The sequence below is a fragment of the Herpailurus yagouaroundi genome, unplaced genomic scaffold (assembly GCF_014898765.1).
Source record: "Herpailurus yagouaroundi ecotype Mexico unplaced genomic scaffold, PumYag 140, whole genome shotgun sequence".
In the NCBI taxonomy this organism is placed as follows: Eukaryota; Metazoa; Chordata; class Mammalia; order Carnivora; family Felidae; genus Herpailurus; species Herpailurus yagouaroundi.
The window spans coordinates 20,069,738-20,090,119 of record NW_024412395.1 but is presented as its reverse complement, the minus strand read 5'-3'; the positions used below and the strand labels follow the sequence as shown (position 1 = coordinate 20,090,119).

Below are 20,382 nucleotides of genomic sequence, written 5' to 3'. Positions count from 1 at the left end.
TCTTCAGTATGAGATAGAGAAGGAGGCAGAAGGGGTCAGAAAGGCACACGCTTTGGAGTGGACATGCCTAGGTCTGGACTCTTGACTTGTAACTAACAATGTTTCCATCTTATCTGGCTCCATCCTTAAGCCTATGATTATCCTTGCTTTTCTAAACCCAGAACCTTCCTTCCTCCTGGGTAAAAGAGGCAACTAGAATGAAACCTAAATTCTTTACCTTGCTGTAAGGCCCCACCTGAACTGAATGTGTCCTGACACCATTTCCTCTCACTCTCTCCTTTGCCCACAAGGCTCCAGGTGCATGGGTCCTTTTTCATCCCTCAAACACGGCAAGCATGTTGTCTTTTCAGAGCCTGTGTCCTTGCTGCTTCCTCTGTTCCAGGTGCTCTTTCCCTTGACCTCCACATGGCTGCCTCATCCTCATGGTTGGGGTCTCAGCTTAAAATCCACCACCTTGGAGTGCCCTACACAACCAGCTCTGAGAAAGCAGCCTCCCACCATCTTTCTGTATGCCATTAGCCTATTGTTCTTTACAACATGTATCACTGTGTGACATCATTTGCTTATGTGTTTATTTTTTTTCCAAAACTAGAATGAAAGATCCATGAGACCAGTAATGATGTTTCTTATTCATTGTTATATCCCCAGCATCTAGAAAAGTCCCTGGCACAGAGTAGGTACACAATAAATGTTTGAGGAATGAATGACTGTGGTTGCATGGCAGGAATGTGAGGGCCCAAATTCACCTACCATTGATTGCTTTGGGGAAAAAATTTAAAGCCCTGGTCCCACTTACCATAATTCAGTACCCTTCCCCTCCTGAGCTCAGGATCAGAAATTTGGCTGGCCCTAAAGACACCCACTCATCTGAGGACCTAGCATTTCTCTTACCTCATTTCAACAAATCAATGTTGTTTGTAAACTTTCCATTCCACACAAACTTGTGCTAATGCTTCGTGGTGAATCATGAGGTGAATATACCAGGAAGACTATTTAACTTGTCAAAATGAAAACCGTCAGTTGTGGTAAATGCAAACCTGGAGCCTGAAGGCTCTACAAGGCCATGATACTCTCCCTCCCAGCATTCTGGGATCTCAGAGTCAAGGCATGATCAATGGGGAAACCATCCAGGAGGGTGAACCACATGCAGTTATAGGACACTGCATCTGCCAAGCCCAGCAAAGGCTCCGTGTGTCATATGGCCATGGTTAGCAGCTTCAAGTGACTAGCAAAGCTCTGCCAGGAAGAAGGGGCATCATTTGTTGGAAGCCCTCAGATTTAAAAACAATATACATCTGTTGTTTTATCTTTTCCCAGTAAGTGTGAGTTCCATGAATATGAACTAACAAGTTTTTGCTTTGCTAACTTCAGTGGTGGTCAATACTTGTAAGAGATCCAGACTCGATGCAAAATAATGAAAATGTTGAGAAGCTTTAAGTGCTCTTCAAACAGAACACTTCAATACATAGGTTTCATCTGCCAGAAAATGAACCAAGATCATGTAATCAACTCTCTCACAGACCAGAGAATTTTAAAGTTGGCCTGATCCAAACCTTTATGTTGACATAAAAATAGTCTTCAAATACCCTCTGATTATTCACAGCATTGATGCTAACCACCTATTCCAACCCAACAGTAAACAAGAACACCACCCCTGATCGTACAGAGCTCTCCGAGGACTTCTCTCCTATCAGAATATAACCTTGCCTCTCCTCTTGACCAAGTCCATCACCATAGGCTCAGTGTTGCCACTGTGTCCATCTCAGTCCCAGGTGAGGGACCAAGACATATCAGGAATCATTATGCTCTCAGTTCCATCCTGAACCAGCTGTTGGGAATTCCTTGGTTACGGGCATGATGTGGATCACAGTAACCATGGCACAAGCCTGCATCTAGTGATGACTATGAAGGCCCTGCTGGGGACCAGACACACTAGGTGAGATCTTTGTTAAGGGTCTTCTGTGTCCTTTGGCCAGTGTTGACACACACAAATCACGTTATGTGGCTGGAATTCACACATAGACTTCCACCTCAAGGATTCTCAGTGGAGTAGATGGCAGAATGGGCCTCCTAGGCAGGAGAAGCACAGGCAAAGGTTCTGAGGGCTTGTGGAAGCTACCTGGGGAGAACCCACCTCTGGCAGAGCTTCATTGTGCAGCAACAAAAATGTGCTTAGTTGGTGAGAGATCAAGCCAAAAGAGAGCACAAGGAATGTTACAGCCAAAAAGGAACAAAAATGAGGAACCCATGATGGGAGCCTGGAACTGACATGGAAACCACAACAATTAGTCCAGTCACACTAGTGAATGCTTTGGAGTCCCAGGAGGCCTGTTAAAGTGACAACAACAAAGCCTTACAACGCCTCTCTAGAAACCTTTGATACATAAACTTTTGATTATACCCACTTTCCCATATGAACTATGGCTTATACTGTTATTATTGTATGGTGCTCATGACCTACAAGGGCTAGATCAGATCATATAAAACAAATGGTATACAGCCTACAGATGAGGATTTTTTTAATGTAAATTATTTGTCAACATTTTTACATTTGGAAACTGCACATAAAAATCCGTATTTACTACTTCTCTTAAAAAATGCAAGGATCGGACAGAACTAAGCCTATACTCCACATTGGCAACATTCGACCAGAGCGAGGTAGCAGTCATCTCTCTGGTGAGACCACAGGCTCTAGGTTCACTGCCATCCATGTGACCTACTTCCTTATTTAAGCTCCTGCCTGGCCTGGCAGGAATTTGAGTTTGAGATCCCTGATCTCAGCACTTAGTGCACCAAACAGTGGGTGTCTGTGGTGAGGCCTGGGGTAACATTAATCATGGTGGTACTTGATATAATTGCTAGTGTCCTCATTTTCATTGTTGAGGTTTGTTATTGGAGATTCTATGTGGTACAATGCCTATTTCAGAAGACAAGATAGCCCGAGATCTTCACTACAGGAGCTTTAAACCAACGGAAACATCAACATAGGTTGATTTTGTAAGACACTGCAAAAATTCAAAGTGACAGTGATTGATGAGGCATAGGAACAGAGGCTCCATAAAGAGAATGGGAGATCATAAACTGAAATTTCATTGCTGTCACATAGGGAATGAAAGATACAGTCTACAGCCTCAGATATGAGACAGACAGCTGCAGTTGGCCCCCTTTTGGGTTTTAGTTGTAAAGTCCTCAGATACCCATAAAGAGGAGGACACCTGACTCTAAAGCCTGAACCCATGTCAACTCAGGAGGCCCCAAGAGGGGGCATTTTTTAAGCACTTAGTATGTGCTGGCACTGAATGAGTTACTTCTACACCGGTTCATAGGAGAGGCACTCTTGGCATATAGGCTCATAGTTGGCTGACTGAGTTCAAATACAGGCTCCATGCCTTACACGCTGTCTGAACTTGAATAATATCTTTAAATTTTTCTCTTCCCAATCTATAAAAAGGGAAACTAATGATACCTACCATACTGCTGTTAGGTGGGTTAAATTAAAGGGTTTAGCATAGTGGCTGGCTTCTAGTAAATACACAATAAGTAACTATTAGCATCATTATTATTATTACTAAGCTTCTTTTAGCAAGTGAGAAAAGTGAAAGTCAAAAAGGGTAATCAACTTTCCCAAGATTATCATATAATCAATAATAGAACCAGTATTCAAGCTCAGGTTCATCTGCCTAAGAATATCTATGGTTCTGGCTCTTCTTTCCAATGATGGAAAAAGAAATGTCTCTGAGAAAAAAGACAATGAATTTGGGTAATGCTTTCAAAGTATAGCACTACATCATTTCTGGTTTCGGGAACTTTTTCCCCCCTAATTTCCATTGTTCTACCCATCAGTAATGCCATTTCCATGCACATGTTAAGCCCAATTCTCCATGGAAAGACAATGTCATCCATCCCAGGCACAGGTCATGCTTAATAGAGAATGGCAGGACAGGGTCATCAGCAAAGTCTGGATCTCAGCCAGTCCTCCCACATGGAAGGTGAACTCACTGCCACTCAACCTCACTGTCCTGGACATTCTCTAGGAATGAGTGACAGGTCCCACCAGGTGGGCAGTGAAAGGCATGGGGGTGGTGGAGATCGTATGGGAGATGGAAAGAACACATTGGAGATGAGCAAAAGCCAAACAGATGGCATGGCCTCGCTGCAGGTGGCTAAGAAACCACAGCAGCAAGCTGACTAAATGGGCATACATATAGCAGAGAGAGCCAGGAGAGAGGCAAAGAAGTCAAGTCCAAAAAGCACCAGGCTTGGCAAAGAACAACCACAGTGCTCATGGACTAATAAAGAACCAAACCCCAGTGATATGAGGGGCACCCACATCAGGGGTCGGGGCACCGTGAAATAAGCAGGAATATAGAACAGGCAGCAGCTGAGAGCACCAGCCAGAAGCCAGGCAAGCCTAGTTTTCTAAAAAATAAGAAGAAGGGATCACTAACACAAGGATGATGAGTGAAGTTAGAAAGCCTAAGTGGACCAATGCCAAGGAGTCTCCCAATGTCTCAACAAGGCTAAGGGACCAGTTGGATTTCTGTTAGCAGCCCCAGCCTACTTCCCAGACATAGCCATTGTTAATGGGAAGATGCACATATATACAAATATACAGATGCATGTACATATATAAATATGCATATATTCTCAGATACTCAAAAATGGAATTAGACTGTATATGCATTGTCCAATTTTTTTTTCACTCCACTATTTCAGGAATATCTTTTCATGTCTATGCATGTACTGCTGCATGACCATTTTAGTGGCCTTGTTGTATTCCATCATGTATATGAACCACAACCCATTCAGCCACTCCTTACTGAAGGACATGTATGGCAGGGGGTGTACAATGTTCCTCTGTTATAAGCAATACAGTAATCATCATTTGTTTCCTTGGGATTAACTCCTAGATGCAGATTAGATTAATTCCTAGATGTCCAGGCAGGACCCAGGACCTTTGAGGTTAGCTCTGAGCCAAAAGCTATTCAAATAATGGTTGTACATCAAACAAAAGTTACCATATTTTCCCAGTTCCACAAAGAGTGCAATAAACAAAATTAAATGGAAGTCTTGGTGATGGAAAATGAAATAGCTAGTGACAAAAAAAGCAGGCAGAGAACACTTATAAACTTGAAACATATACAAATCATGACTTGAGATGACACTTATCTCTAAGTATCATGAGAATTAACTAATGTTGAACTCCTGGAGAATATAAGTGATATATAAATGCTAAACAATTTACGTTTCCTGAACCACTTAGGATGCTTACCTGAAATACCATGTAATACTGATATTCTAGAAGATTAATTCCTCCAAAAGCAAATGACTTCCAAAGTGGCTTGACAAATGACAAAGAAATAGCAGTTTTATGAATCTAATACTGATGTTTTGTGTGACAATGGAACAAACATCCAAAGAGAAAAATCTATCAATATCTCCAGCATAATATTATGGTGACTGGGTAGCTGCACCTGGCTTTCTACAGAAAGCCATACCAATGTAACAGCTTTCCCTAAAGGCACTGGCACATGAAGAAATGGGTTTGCTCTTTCAGTGAGCATTTTGTGAACACTTAGGTTCTGATACTATACTAAATCTTGGGAATACAAAGATAGATAAAAAAAAAAATGATCCCTGCCCTGAGGTCACTAACCCTCACATGATACTTCACCTATGACTTCTGTCTTGACAACACCATCCCTGGAGTTGACCTCAGCAACCTGCCAGCCATCCTGCACTCCTCTGTGCCCCTCAAATGCCAAATCCAATCAGTTGCCAAGACTGTCACTGCTCCAATCCCCCATTGGTTAAGAGTTGTAGCTGGGGTGATGACTCCCCTGCACTTCCAGGCTACCTTGGCACTGGAGAAGGCCCTGAGGCAGAGAAGCAAGGAGGTTTTGAAATTGTACTCCATAGCTGTAGCTGAAATCACGGACAGACTCGGGAATGTGATACTGGGTTCCAAGCATTTGCTCCACCAATTGTACTACTCAAGAAGGCCAGAGAACAAAAAGATGATGCATTTAATGGAGAGACAGTGGGGATAAGGGACCAATGTGGGATTGAATAAGAAAGAGAAGGAAAGATGGTAGGAATAGGGACAATGGCGACACAGAAAAGAGAAATTAAAGAGTCCAGAAGCCAAGTGAGAGGAAGTGGTGAGGATCCCAGGAAAAGCTCAATCATCTATTCAGGGGAACATAATGAAGAGTAGAAAGCAGGTTTTTGGACAAATAAGACAGTGCCACTTATTGAAATGGGGTTAGGAGCTCTTAGTGGCCTCCAGGTAACTGTTTGAGTGGACTTTTCAGGTCATGGAGGTAGAAGTCAGGGATTATGAAACATAGTTGAGAAAATTAGGGGGAAAATAGCACTGGCTAAATGTAGTTATATTCTTAACAGAAGGATCTGAGAGTTTAAAATTTGAAATTTGCTACTTTGAGGAAAAATAAGCAAAGGCAATTACCTGGCCTATAAATTCCACAGTGACTGGCAACCTCTACTGCTGGAAAAAGTGTGCTTCCTGCACTGATCTGAAATTCCTAATGCAGTATAATTAGAAAGTGAGAGGAGAGGAAAAAGCCAGCACCTAGAAGACCTCTCGCCTTCCAAAATATGCTTCTCACTAACTCACTGATACCTGAAACTCCACAGTTTTGTATCTGGTAGAAGAAAAAAATGAATAACTGGGTATTGAGTGCCACTCTTGTGCTAGCTCTATGCCAGCAGATTTACATACATTATCTCATTTACTTCTCATGACATCCTATGATATAAAGAGGTTTAATTCCCCATTTTATAGGTGAAAAAATTAAAGCTGAGACTGGTTGAGAAACACTTCCAAGGTCACACAGCTAATAAAAGGCAGAGCCACAACTCAAGCTACACCAAAGTCCCCAATCTATCCCCTACACCATGCTGTATCCATTGAGCTTAAATAATACTTTATCTCTTGGTAACAATGCCGAAGAGCCTTAAAAAAATCACTTTTACATATCATTTTGTTCATTCATTCAATGCATATCGACTGAACACTTTGTCGGACTCATTCATTCAGCAGGTATTTACAGAGTCTAACAATGTGCCAGGCACTATGCTAGGCACTGAGGATACCTCAGCAAATGACCTAGATGCAGCTCCCTATGCCTTGGTGAGATAAAGGAACACACAACAATTAAATAAAAGAATTACAAATTTCAAATTTTGGAATGTGCTATGAAAAAAAAATGAAGGAGGCTGGGACATAGGACACTAGAGGAAGGGTGGCCCACATTGGAAGGTGACAATTCTAAACAAGCTCCAAAGAATGGGAGGGGCAGCCTGGGAGAAAGGTATTTCAAGCAGCAGGAACAATCCAGGAAAAGACCCCAGAGCATGAAAGAACTTAAAGAAGGCTCATCTGACTGGAGAATACTGACTGTAGGAAATGGGAATGCAGGATGCTTGAGAATCAGTCAGGGCCCCATCCTGCAGGGATCTATAAGCTCTTTGGGGACACAGGGTTTTATATTGTGTACATAGGAGGCCATGATGGATTTCAAACACAGAAGGGACATGATCCAATTATTTTTTTAAAGATTTACCTGATGCACATGGAAAATGGACTGTCAGAGGCCAATGGCAGAGATAGGGAGAACAGTTTGTAGGCTGCCACAATATCCCAGAAAAGAAACAAAGATGGCCTGGATTAGACTGGCAGCATAGAGGTGGAGGGCAGGAGCTGGCTCTGAGATCTTTTGCAGGCTGAGCCAAAAGGGCTTGCCAATAGACCAACTATGGAAAATGAGATACTAGGTTTCTGCTGGACAAATTAGATGGACAGTGAAGCCACATATTGAGATTATTTGATAAGGACAGAAGGGGAACAATAGTTTTTATTTTGAACTCTTGGTTTCTGAAATTTGACTGATCTGTGAAACATCTAAGTGGAGATGTCTAGTAAAAATCCAGCTATGTGAGTCTGGGACTCAAGAGGGAAGTTCAGCTCAGGAGAATCCAATTCTGGAGTTAGAGGAAAGAATAAAGAGAGAGCAGTAGTCCAAACAAGAAGCTGATGTTTAGTGATCTGGATTAAGAAAAGTGGGAAGGAGCAGCTAGTGAGAGGTGTGAGGAGAACCAGGGAGGACGATGTCATGGAAACAAGGCAAGACCACCTTTAGGGCCATTCTAAGGCTGGTGAGGTGAAAGAAGATTCAAGAGCAAAATGATGAATAAAATAGAATTCTCATCCCAGAAGAGTTCACAGTCTGATGAGAAAGAATAATATGATTGATGAAGGAATAAAAAGCTAGTGCAACATTTATTGAGCACTTATTACATGACAGGAACTAAGCTAAATGATTTACATGTATTATCATCAAAGCCTGTAATGAAGTAGGAATCACTATTATCCTCATTTTACAGATGAGAGAATGAAGGCTCAGAAAGAGTAGCTCACCAAAGGTCACTGAGCTAGTAAGGGGGAGAGTCACGATTTAAAGGTAGGCAGTGCGACTCCCAAGGCACAAGGTATCCACCTCTAGTTGGGGACATAGACAGGTAGCCAATTCCCTTATTACCCTCCTTGGTTCTCTCCTGCCTGACTCCTCTCCCCTGTTCCCATGCAGATCCTATTTAGGACCTGGGACACCTCTTCTCCCTGCAGGGACCTTGTTCAACATAGTGATGATGCTCAGAGGCAGCCCCAGCATTGGGGTCCTCACAGCATTGAGCTTTCATGTCCCCTCCACCCCCTCACAGCCACAAGGTTAACATACCAAGACACTAAACCTTGACCAAGGTCCCCATAGATGCCCCAACTCCAAAGCCTGACCTGGGGATAGTTAACCTTTATTTTAAATTAGAAACTAATCAGATCAGTCTTGGGTACTATTAGATGTGAACTGATGTGGCAGAGCAGCAAAGGGAGTAATCATTCCTGATAAAACTGAGAAAAAAGGAAAAAGTTATTTTAGCTTAAATTGTTTCCTATAAAACAGTTTTGAAGGTAAAAGGTACTATCTTCTTGTCAGTGTCAACATTTCTCTTGCTGGCAAGTGAAATTATGTTTCTGTCAATGATGAAATATTTCCAAAAGGGAGGCGACGTTTTGTTTGTTTCCTGGCAAGGAATGATTAGGTCTGATGAAACTGGATGCATAAAAGAACATTTCCAGAGGACATGAGTGAACATCACCAAATTTCTACTGTCTGCAATCAGTGTATTCCCAGAACTATTAAACCTTACCTACACTAATTTGACTCAATAGCCTTGATGAATATTTTCCACTGGATTTTTACCCATTGTTTGGGTGATAGATACGGCCAGTGACTGCATGCTGCAACCTTCTCTCTATTACCTACTACTCAAACTCATCACCTAATTGTCAGCAGCCAATATCCAGAGAGACACCTTTGCTCTCTCCCTCATAACATTCAGCAGTATCATCTTCCTGATCCCACCAGGGCTGTGTAGTCTCTCATATATTCATCTGAGTTCAGTTGTATCACAAAATCGAAATAAGTATGAGAGATTCCTGATCCTGCATGAAAACACAACATTCATGATTCCTGACCTGAGAGTACTAGGTACTGGGTTTCCAGCTTCACTCTCCTCTGTGTGACAGATGACATGCCAACTGAGCCCATCATTAGTTAAGGTCTTCACCTCTAAGTGGGAATCCCAAAGACCTGCAGCTGCAGAGAGGAACAAAAGCAGGGCACCTGGGGGGGCTCAGTCAGTTGAGCATCCAACTCTTGATTTTGGCTCAGGTGATGATCCCAGGATCATGGGACAAAGCCCCACATTGAACTCAGCATTGAGCACAGAGCCTGCTTGGGATTTTCTCTCTCTCCCTCTCTCTCTCTCTCTCTCTCTGCCCCTCCCCCTCTGTGCATGCTTGCATTCTCTCTCTCTCTCATTCTCTCAAATAAATAAACTTTAAAAAAATAAGAAAGGAAAAGGAATTTCTCTGAAGGGTGAAAAGCATTCCTCTCAGTGGGAGAGAACCAAGTCTCCTTTATTTCATAATTGCTGAGCTGAAGCTCACAGTTGCTTGGCATCCAGTATGAGGTTGCTCCCAGAAATCCCAGAATGAGAAAGAGGAGAACAGTTTAGGGACACATCGATGTGTTTGGACTTAGCAGAAGTGAAATTCTCTCAGATATTAAGGAGCCTCTATGTCCCACCTTATGGTATGGCCCTGGTGCTGTTTTCAGATCTTGTGCTGGCTGATTCTTCTCAAACCAACAGTTGATCTAAGTCATGTGCACCTTTTGGAAAGCTGCAAGGGTGCAGCATGCACCAAGCCAAAGTCTGAAGTATATAAGAAGCCAAGAAGGGGTAGGAAAAAAAAAAAGTGAGGAATTCAGAAGGAAGAGTTTAACAATTTTTCATGGATTCATCCAAAGAATATAAGTAAATGGTATTTTTATTCCCAGATAGTCATATAAATAATAAGAACGAAAGAAATTTTTTTTCTGAATTATGCCATTACACAAAGCATCAAATTTCCTCCCACTTCTGTCCTCTTCCTCCTTCTTCACCCCTATCCCCTCCTCTAAATAAATCAAATTTACAAACTAAGATGTGACTTATTATAACAGGCGACATTACTTTGTGAGCCATCAAGAAAGGGCGAAAAATGTTGCCAGTTATACCCTGACATATATACCTTGTTTTCAGAGATGTTAAAATGTAAAACAGATGTTTATCATAAAATCTATGAACCACAGCATACATATACTAATGCACACACACATCACACTCATCAATGAATTTCTCTAGCAAGGGCAGAAAAATTGTCATCAAGAACCAATTTTCCAAACAGCTAGATTGGTGCCACTGCTAAAAAGGAGGGGGTGGATAGTTTAAAGTTTATTTTATGGCATATAGTTGCTGCCTGAAGACAACTCAGAACACCATTGGCAGATAATGGACCACATTTCATATCTGAGAAATGTGTCTGATTTTTAAAACTGAAAGCAGAGAAAGTCATTAGATTTGCTTTCACTCTTGCCACAGAATGGCAGGGCAATTTTCATCATATCTGCTCCTTTTTGTTTTCTTCATTTTCCATTTTCTCTTTTCTCTACATTCATCGTTTTCTCACTTTATCATCATTTTTTTAACATAAAATCTCATTTAGTCGTCTCAATACCTCATTAATGTGGCCTGCCTCAAAGGTCCTTAATAATAACATATTGTACATGTTTACTACACTTGATAGGAAATAATTTCATTGAAGCCCCTTTGTCTCCTCATTTGCAAGTAATCTTGTGACTCCACACCTGTAATACTGTCCCTAAGAAACTAGTATTTTCAGCATTGTACTTGTTTGTTATAACCAGCGAGATGATAATAAGAATTCATGAGGCTGAAAAGCAAGTACCGTGACTCCATCTCCAAATTAGCCCAGTGCCTAACTATAATGAAGATGATTTATATTTATTTGGCATAATGTTCCTGACACCTAATAGTGGCTATTTTCTCTTCAAGACTAAGGATTTGTTTAGGTTAACATACTTGCTGCATTGGTTATTTGTTAAAGCCCTCACTAGGTCACTCATACAAAAAGTTGGTGCCAACTAATTGAAATGTAATTATTCATCAAGTCAACATTTATGAAGTGTCCAACTTTTTCCCAGACATTCAGGCAAGCACTGATGATAGCTCAATAGCTGAGACATAGTCTCAGGCCTCAAGTTTAGCAGAAAAGGGAAACATGCTAGAAAAAACATGGCCCAGGGCACCTGGGTGGCTCAGTCTGTTAAGCATCTGACTCTTGATTTTGGCTCAGGTCATGATCTCTCAGTTTATGGGTTCAAGACCGGCATAGGGCTCTGTGCTGATGGTGTGGAGCCTGCTTGGGATTCTCTCCCTCTTCCTCAAAATAAATAAATAAACTTAACAGAAGAAAAAAAAAAAGAAGAAGAAACATGGCCCAATATATTGGTCTGTACTAGCTGCTATAACAAAATACTACAGACTGAGTAGCTTATAAGATCAAATATTTATTGCTCACAGTTCTGGAGGCTGAAAATCTGAGATAAGACTACTGAGCATGGTCAAGCGAGGGTTCTCTTCTGGGTCACAGACTTCTCATTGTATATTCATATGGTTAAAGGGGATCAGGAGAGACTTGGGGGTCTCTCTTATTAAGAGTATTAATCACATTTTTTTATGTTTATTTATTTTTGAAAGAGAGAAAGAGACAGAGAGTGAGTGGGGAGGAGCAGAGAGAGGGAGACACAGAATCCGAAGCAGGCTCCAGGCTCCAAGCTGTCAGCACAAAGCCCAATGTTGGGCTCAACTTCATGAACCATGAGATCATGACCTAAGCCAAAGTCAGATGGTTAACCGACTAAGCCACCCAGGTGCCCCAAGAGTATTAATCACATTTGTAAGGTCTCCACCATCATCACCTAATCACCTCCCAGAGGTCCCACATTCTAACGTCATCACATTGGGCATTAGGATTCAACATATGAATTTTGGGGGGACACAAATACCCAGAATATAGCACTCAACAACCCCTCAGACAGTTAAATTAGCACTGCCCCCCCCTTTTTTCCCCCATCTGACTAGCACTTACCACCTCTTCTGAATCCTTCTTCTCCTCAAGTAAGAGAGCCCAAGCCTAGGACAACAGTACTCCCACTTCCTAATTCCACAGACATGCACAAAATACATCTGTAAGAAAGAAAGAAAAGTGGAAATATCAATGAGAGGCATGGCCTATTCCATTATTTATGTCTTCAGCTGCATTTCCCTAAGCCCTTCAAACAAACAAACAAACAAACAAAACTAGAATGTGTTTCAGTTATAGTTTAACCACTGATTATGGACATTTTCAAATCTACAAAGTAGAATAAAATACAAACCCCATGTACCAATGCCCAGCTTCAATAATTACCAACAATTCTGCCATTTTGCATTTAGCTCTGCTCCCTGCCTTATTTATTATTGTAGTTCAAAGCCAATCCCAGCTGCTACCACTTCATCCAAATACTTCAGCACATATCTCAAAGTGATTGACACATTTTTCTTTTTAATATCACCAACACTGCCATTATCTCACCAAACAAAATTAACAAGAATTTCTTATTCTCACCTAATAACCTGTCTTATTTTTCCCTGGGTTCAAAACTGTATTTTTATAGTAAATTTATTTAAATCAGGAGCCAAAGCCCACAAACAGCATTTATTAGTGTCTTAAGTCTCTTTTAATCCAAAACAGTTTTTTCTCCCTTTCTTCTCCATACATTTGTTGAAGAAAATTAGTTATCATCATTGTGGGTTCATCCAACACACTTCCCTTTCTGCTGCATTTTCTATAAACTGGTAATTAGATCTAGAGACCCCTAGGTTCAATATTTTTAGCAACAGCATGCCATAGATAATGCTGTGATTTCTTACTGTACCACATCAGGAGGCATAGAATGTCTGGGGTTTTTTCACTTTTTGTGATAATCAATGAGTTCAGGAGAGGTCAACCTGATCCACCCACTAAAAAATCTCCCCATGACCTTTCACCTAGTGTTTGTGGTAACTACTGATAATCACTGCTTAGAGCCACTATTCCATTAGGGATTTTATTTCAATCACAAGTATACTGCAGAGTGAGACCATTTACCCTTCTATTGGTTAAGCTAAATCACAAAAAAAGAAATTTCAAAACATTTTTTAAAAGCACAAAAACACTTGAGACAGTTGAAAACTGGCATTTTTCAACCTACAGATTCCTCTACCTCTTTCAAGAACAAGAATATCTAAACATTTCACAGCTCCCTTACTTGATTATAGTCATACTTTTTATACCTACTGATTAGGAAAATTTAAATGATGAAAATCTTCTATGAATCCAGTGACCTTCTAGACATATTTCTATTATTTTGGTCATAGCAGTACTCTAAACACACTTGAGACTTAGCAAAATCATGTCATAGGAATAAAATAAAACACTTTATAAAGTATATAAGTTGCAATGTTTCCCCCTTCTGTCTTACATTCTAAATCATGCCCTGCTCCAGGGAGGAAAGATTCTAAGTTGCTGGTCCAGCACTATAGTCTCCTCTGCAGTATAGATCCCCAGTAATTAGCAAGAGCACATATGCAGAGGGTGGGTGTTGACACATAATTCAGCCCAAAGAAGCCAGAGAGTATACAATAAAGAGTTAATCAAGAAAGAGGAAGAATCTTTCTAGGCTAAGTGTCAGGGAAAGTCTGTAGGAGTTCACAGAGAACAAAGAGCAAAATTTTATTTTTTGGCGGATTTGCTTCCCCCTCTTCCCTCTACCCTTTCACATTTCCAAAAAAAGACTTCAAAAGTGTCAAATTCCTATGCTGATTATTGTAGACAGCAGGTTTACATGACTTATACATGAATATGTGAGGCACAGTGCTGATTCAGTAGATCATGTTTCCTTAGGGATCTACAATTCAAGGCAGCCCCCTGTCCTTCCCCCAACCTCAATGGGCTCCACAGTCAAGCAATTGCTCACTGTGGGTATCTAGTACTTTGGTTCCTAACACTTTACCTGTTGGCTCTGCCACTGTCACCATCCCACAGTAGCATCAAGAGTATGCTCTATTAAGTGCTATGTCTATATAAATGCAGAAGCAAACAAGTATATTCCCCCCACAGGGCATCATTTAAGCTAGAGCTTGGTGCCCCAAGACCAATCAGACATCCCACACAACCATCAGTCTATTGGTCATCAGGATAAGAAGCTCCACAGGCCTACGCTCCTGCTGAGGCCAAAAACACACTGAGTACAACCACTTGCATAGGCTGGTTGATCACTGATTAGATACTAGGCTAATTGGGCCAGTGACTTCTGTTTGGAGCATGCACCCTTGCAGCCCCAAACTCAACCTTCCTTCACCTATACAGTAGGCCACTTGACAATTCTGCTATTTTTCACTCAGTGAAGCCATTTATTCAAAAACTCATGAAGTGAGACTCTTGAAACTGTGAAGAAATTATGTTCCAAGCAGAGCTGGCTTTACAGAGATGCTTAGAAAATAAGTTGTAGCTTCAATCCATCCATCAGAGAGAATTTGCAAAACATCTTGGATGAATCCATTTCCTGGGAAGACAGCTCAGAAGTGGCAGGGGGCAACAGGAACCTGAAGGGAATGGTTAGGCTGCCAGCTAAGCATGGGTTCCTGTCCCAATCCTTAAATCCAGTTTTGTTAAATGATGCTTTTCCTAATAATAAAAATCCAGAGAGGACAACTTGCCATGATCCAAAAGGCTAAATTCACTTTCTTCATCAAGCCTGTAGCCCAATACTCCTAACTTTTGTATAAAATTGCTCAACCAGAACAAATTCCTACAATGCAAATCAGTGGGAAGAAAATAAAACAGTATTATGACGACACTGATTCCAGTCTTGAGAAATCAATCTCAACAAGAAAAACCATGTAACATTTCTCTTAGAGAGCCACTTCTTCTGATCCCCCCCTCACCCAAGCGGAAGTGAACAGTAATAAAGTCAGGCTCAGAATTCATTCATTCACTCACTCATTCATTCATTCATTCCTTCAACAAATGCTTATTGGACACCCCTGTGCTAGGAGGTACAGAGATGAACAGGACAGAGTGCCACTGGTTTGATTTCTTGATCTAACTATGCCACTAACCTCAGAACCACATGGTGAGATGATGCCACAAGACAAGAGAATCTATCTACCACGCTATGGGTGTAACATACTAATTTTTTAGTGGGGAGCAAGGGTGTGCCTTTGGAGACTTGCTTTTGTTCTTGATTTACTGCAGCCAAAGGCTGTGACTCTGGAGTAAGTAGAGACTGTGTCTCACTTACCCCCCAAGACACTCCATGTCTCGGCTTTCTGGGTTTTCCTTGTCCAAAACTCTCACCCAAGAATTGCGGTCAAGACCTCCTCCCCAGAGAAACTGTGGGGGAAAGAAGAAGAAAGGGGACTTTTAACAAAGACCTACTCCTGATGAGTGAGGATAGCAAAGATGAGATGTTAAAGGTGAAATCCAGGCTCTATTTTATTAATTAAATAAAATTTTATTTGAGATCATTGTAGATTCACATGTAGTTGTAAGAAATCATAGAGAGAGACACTTTTATACTTTTTCCAAGTTTCCTCCCAACAGTAACATTTTACAAAACTATACTACAGCAACCAGGATATTGGCATTCATACAATCCACCAGTCTTACTCAGATTTCTCAGTTTTACTTGTACTAATTTTTGTGTCTATTAAGTTCTATACAATTGGCCTGTGCAGGTTCATGTATTTAATACCAGAGTAAAGAACATACACTTCCAACACCAAAGGATCCTTCCTGTTGTCCTTTTATGACCACACCCACCTCCCTCTGCCATTTCTAACACCTGACAACCACTAAACCTGTCTTCCATTTCTAACTTTTGTCACTTCAAACTGTTACATGAATAGAATTACACAATATGAAACTTTCTTGAGATTGCCTTTTTCTGCTCAACATCATGCCTTGGCTATTCCTTCAAGATGTTGCAATGAATGGATAATTTGTTCTTTTTTATTGGTAAGTAGATTCTTTGGTAGGGATTTACTATAGTTTAGCCCACCATTCACTGAAGAACATTTGGGCCATTTCCAGTTTGGAGCTATTATGAATAAAGATAATATAAACATTTATGTACGTGTTTTTAAATGTTGATGGATATAGACTTTACAGACTACATTCTGGCATGGGCCTCATTTTTCCTTTATTTCATTTTTTTATTGAAATATAATTAACATACCATATTACATTGGTCTCATGTGTACCACATAGTGGTTTGAAACTTGTACATATGGTGAACTGATCATGGTATGTCTAGTTACCATTTGTCAACATACAAAACTAATACGATATTACTGACTATATTTGCCATGCTGTTCACTACATCTCCATAACATATTTATTTTATAATGGAAAGTTTGCAACTATTGATCCCTTTCACCCATTTTGTTCCCCTCTCCCCTATAGCAACTAATAATCTTTTGTCTTTATCTGTGAGTCTAGGTTTTATGTATTTACTTAGCTTTTTAGATTCCACTTATAAATGAAATCATGTGATATGTTTTTTTTTTTTCTTGGTCTGACGTATTTCACTTAGTGTAATAACCTCAAGGTCCAACCATATTGTCACAAATGGCAAGATTTCACTCTTTTACATGGTTCAGTAGTATTCCTGTGTGCGTGTGTGTCCTTCAGGGCCACGTCCTGAGTAGGGAAACTCTTCTTTGCAGGAAGACATATATATATATATATATACATATATATATATATGTATATATATATATATATATATACACACACACACACACAACTTCTTTATCCATTCATCTATCGATGTACAATAAGGTTGTTTTCATATTTTTGGCTATTATAAATAACACTTCAGTGAACATATGGGTGCATATATCTTTCTGAATTAGTTTTTTATTTCCCTCAAATAGATACCCAAAAGTGGAACTGCTAGTTCATATAGTTCCATTTTTAATTTTTTGAGGAAATTCCATACTGTTTTCTATAATGTTTACATTAATTCACATTCCCACCAACAGTGCATTGAGGGTTACCTTTTTTCCACATCCTCACCAACACTTGTTGTTTCTTGTCTTTTTAATACTAGCCATTCTAAATGGTGTGAGGTGATATTTCATTGTGGTTTTGATATTTATTTTTCTGATTACTAATGATGCTGAGCATTTTTTTGGTGCCTGCTGACCATCTGTATGTCTTCTTGGGAGAAATGTCTATTTATGTCTTCTGTCCACTTTTTAATCAGATTTTTTTATTATTGAGTTGTATGGGTTCTTTGCATATTTGGATATTTTGGATATTGACCCTTTATTGAATACATAATTTGCAAATATCTTCTCCTTTGTATTTTCATTTTGTTGATGCTTTCCCTCACTGTGCTTAAATAAAAAAAAGAAAAGAAAAGCTTTTAGGTTTGACGTAGTCCCATTTATTTATTTTGCCCTTGTCTTAGAGTAAGATCCAAGAAAACTTCACTAAGACATGTCAAGGAGCTTACCGTTTATGTTTTCTTCTAGGTATTTTATGGTTTCAGGTTTTATCCATTTTGAATTAATTTTTGTATATGGTATAAGATAGTGGTCCAATTTCATTCTTTTGCATGTGGCTGTTCAGTTTTCCCAACACCATTAATTTAAGAGACTATCTTTTCCCCATTGCAAACTTTTGCCTCCTTTGTCATAAACTAATTGGCCATGTATTTCTGGGCTCTCTATTCTGTTCTATTGATCTATGTGTCTGTTTTTATACCAATATCACACTGTTTTGATTACTACAGTTTCATAGTATAGTTTGAAGTCAGGGAGCATGATACCTCTAACTTGTTCTGTCTCAAGACTGCTTTGTCTAGTCAGGCTTTTTTGTGGTTCTAATATAAATTTTAGAATTATTTGTTCTAATTCTGTGAAAAATGTCATTGGAATTGTGATGGAGACTGCACTGAATCTGTAGATTGCTTTGGGTAGCAAGGCAATTTAGCAGTACTAATTCTTCCAATCCAAGAGCATGGAAGAACTCTCCATATAGTTGGGTCTTCTTCCATTTCTTTCATTAGTGTCTTAGAGCTTTCAGTATTTGGTCTTTTCGCCTTTTAGTAAAACTTACTTGTAGACACTTTATTCTATTTGATGCAATTATCAATGGGATTGTTTTCTTGATTTTTCTTTCTCATAAACTGTTATAAGTGTATAGAAAAGTAACAATTTTGTATATAGATTTCGTACCCTGCAATTGTACTAAATTCACTTATTAGCTCTAATAGTTTTTTGGTGGCCTTGTAAAATAAGTTTGAAAGTGTTCCTTTCTTTTCAGTTTTTGGAAGAGTTTGAAAGGGATAGGTATTAAATCTTCTTTGAATGTTTGGTCTCTTGTCCTTTTGAATTTGGAACATATTACTCTCTCTTCATTTTTCCAGGTTCTCTGTGTTTCTTCTTATATATTAGATGAAGGAGCTACCTCTCCCAGTCTTGAAGGAGTAGCCAGATGTAGGAGATGACCTGTGGGGCTTGCAAGCATAATCCGCCCACCTCACCACCACAGCAGGCACTCCAGGGCTGGGTACACCTGCTAGCTGGGTGGAGCCATGGCAGCAGAGCAGGAAGGGCATGGCATTGCCGGCCTGTGGTGCAGCCATGGCATGGGGAGAAGGGGCATTCACCCGGTTGTGGTATGGCCACACAGACCCCGCTTTTTAATGGTCACTGAGCATTGGGTTCACTGTGCACAAATGAGCTGTGGAAGTAACACATTTCCATTCCTTATATTCTGGGCACATTGCCAAGTCTCTGACTTTAGGGAACCAACACAATGTCCCTTCCAGTCAGTGCTATAACTGGCTTGGAGGAGTCTCAGAAGCACTGGCAGGAAGGTATGCCAGGTGTCCCCTGCTGGGCAGTGGACTTTCTAGCTATCCTACATCCCTCTTCTCCCTAGGCTTCTCTAACCATAATGTGAACAGGAAGCACCTGGGGAGTTGTTACAATGCAGATTCCTTGGGCCTGCCCCCAGAAATTCTGATTCCATCAGTTCAGGGTGAGCCCAGCTACCTGCATTCATAACAGGTAAACTGGGTTTGCCTCTCCCAGCCACTCCCCCCTCCTGGTTCACACTTCTGTGTCATTTCCTCCTCTTGAGTATATGTGGGACGTGTGACTTGCTTCTCAACCAATGAAATATAATAAAAGTGATGGAATCACATTCCTATGACTAGGTTATGTTATAGAAGACTCCATCTTGCTAGAAGACTCACTCTAGAGACTTCTTGCTGGTTGTGGCCATGTTGGAAAAGCCTGTGTGGCAAAGAACTGCAGGCAGCCTCTAGGAACTGAGGCAGCCTCCAGCCTCTCCCAGCATGAAGTCACAACCTTCAGCCTGACCACCACAAGGATGCGAATCCTGCCAACAACCTGAAGGGCAGGATTCTTCCACAGGTGGATTCTTCCACAGGTGGATTCTTCCACAGGTGGATTCTTCCACAGCCTAGGCAGGCAACATTTCAACTGTAGCCTCATAAGAGGACACAATCCAACTGAGTCCTGCCTGGGTTCCTGACCCATGAAACTGTGAGATAACAAACATAGGTTGTTTTAAGCTGCTAGATTTGTAGTAATTTGTTATGCATCAATAGAAAAGAAAAAAAAGGTGCTACAGAATGAATGTTTGTGCCCCCATCCCCCATTCATATGTTGAAATATTATCTCCAATGTGATGATGATTGGAAGTGGGCCTTTGGGAGGTGATTAGGTTATCAGGGTGGAAGCCTCATGAATGGGCTTAGGACCCTAGAAGAAGAGGCCAGAGACACAGTTTGCTTTTTTCATCATATTAGGATACAACAAAAAGTCAGCAGTCTG

At 40.5% G+C, this 20,382-nt stretch overlaps 1 protein-coding gene across 1 annotated transcript in view; it reads right to left on the bottom strand.

Annotated features, from left to right (window-relative positions):
• The window catches only part of THSD7B (thrombospondin type 1 domain containing 7B), a 1,621,840-nt gene that overhangs the window by 1,107,855 nt on the left and 493,603 nt on the right, over positions 1–20,382 (bottom strand). The window contains exons 10-11 of the mRNA XM_040474954.1: positions 15,810–15,901; positions 12,575–12,672 (exon numbers count right to left, since the gene is read on the bottom strand). The gene's annotated coding sequence lies outside the window, so the exon portion shown is untranslated. The remainder of the gene's footprint in view (positions 1–12,574; positions 12,673–15,809; positions 15,902–20,382) is intronic.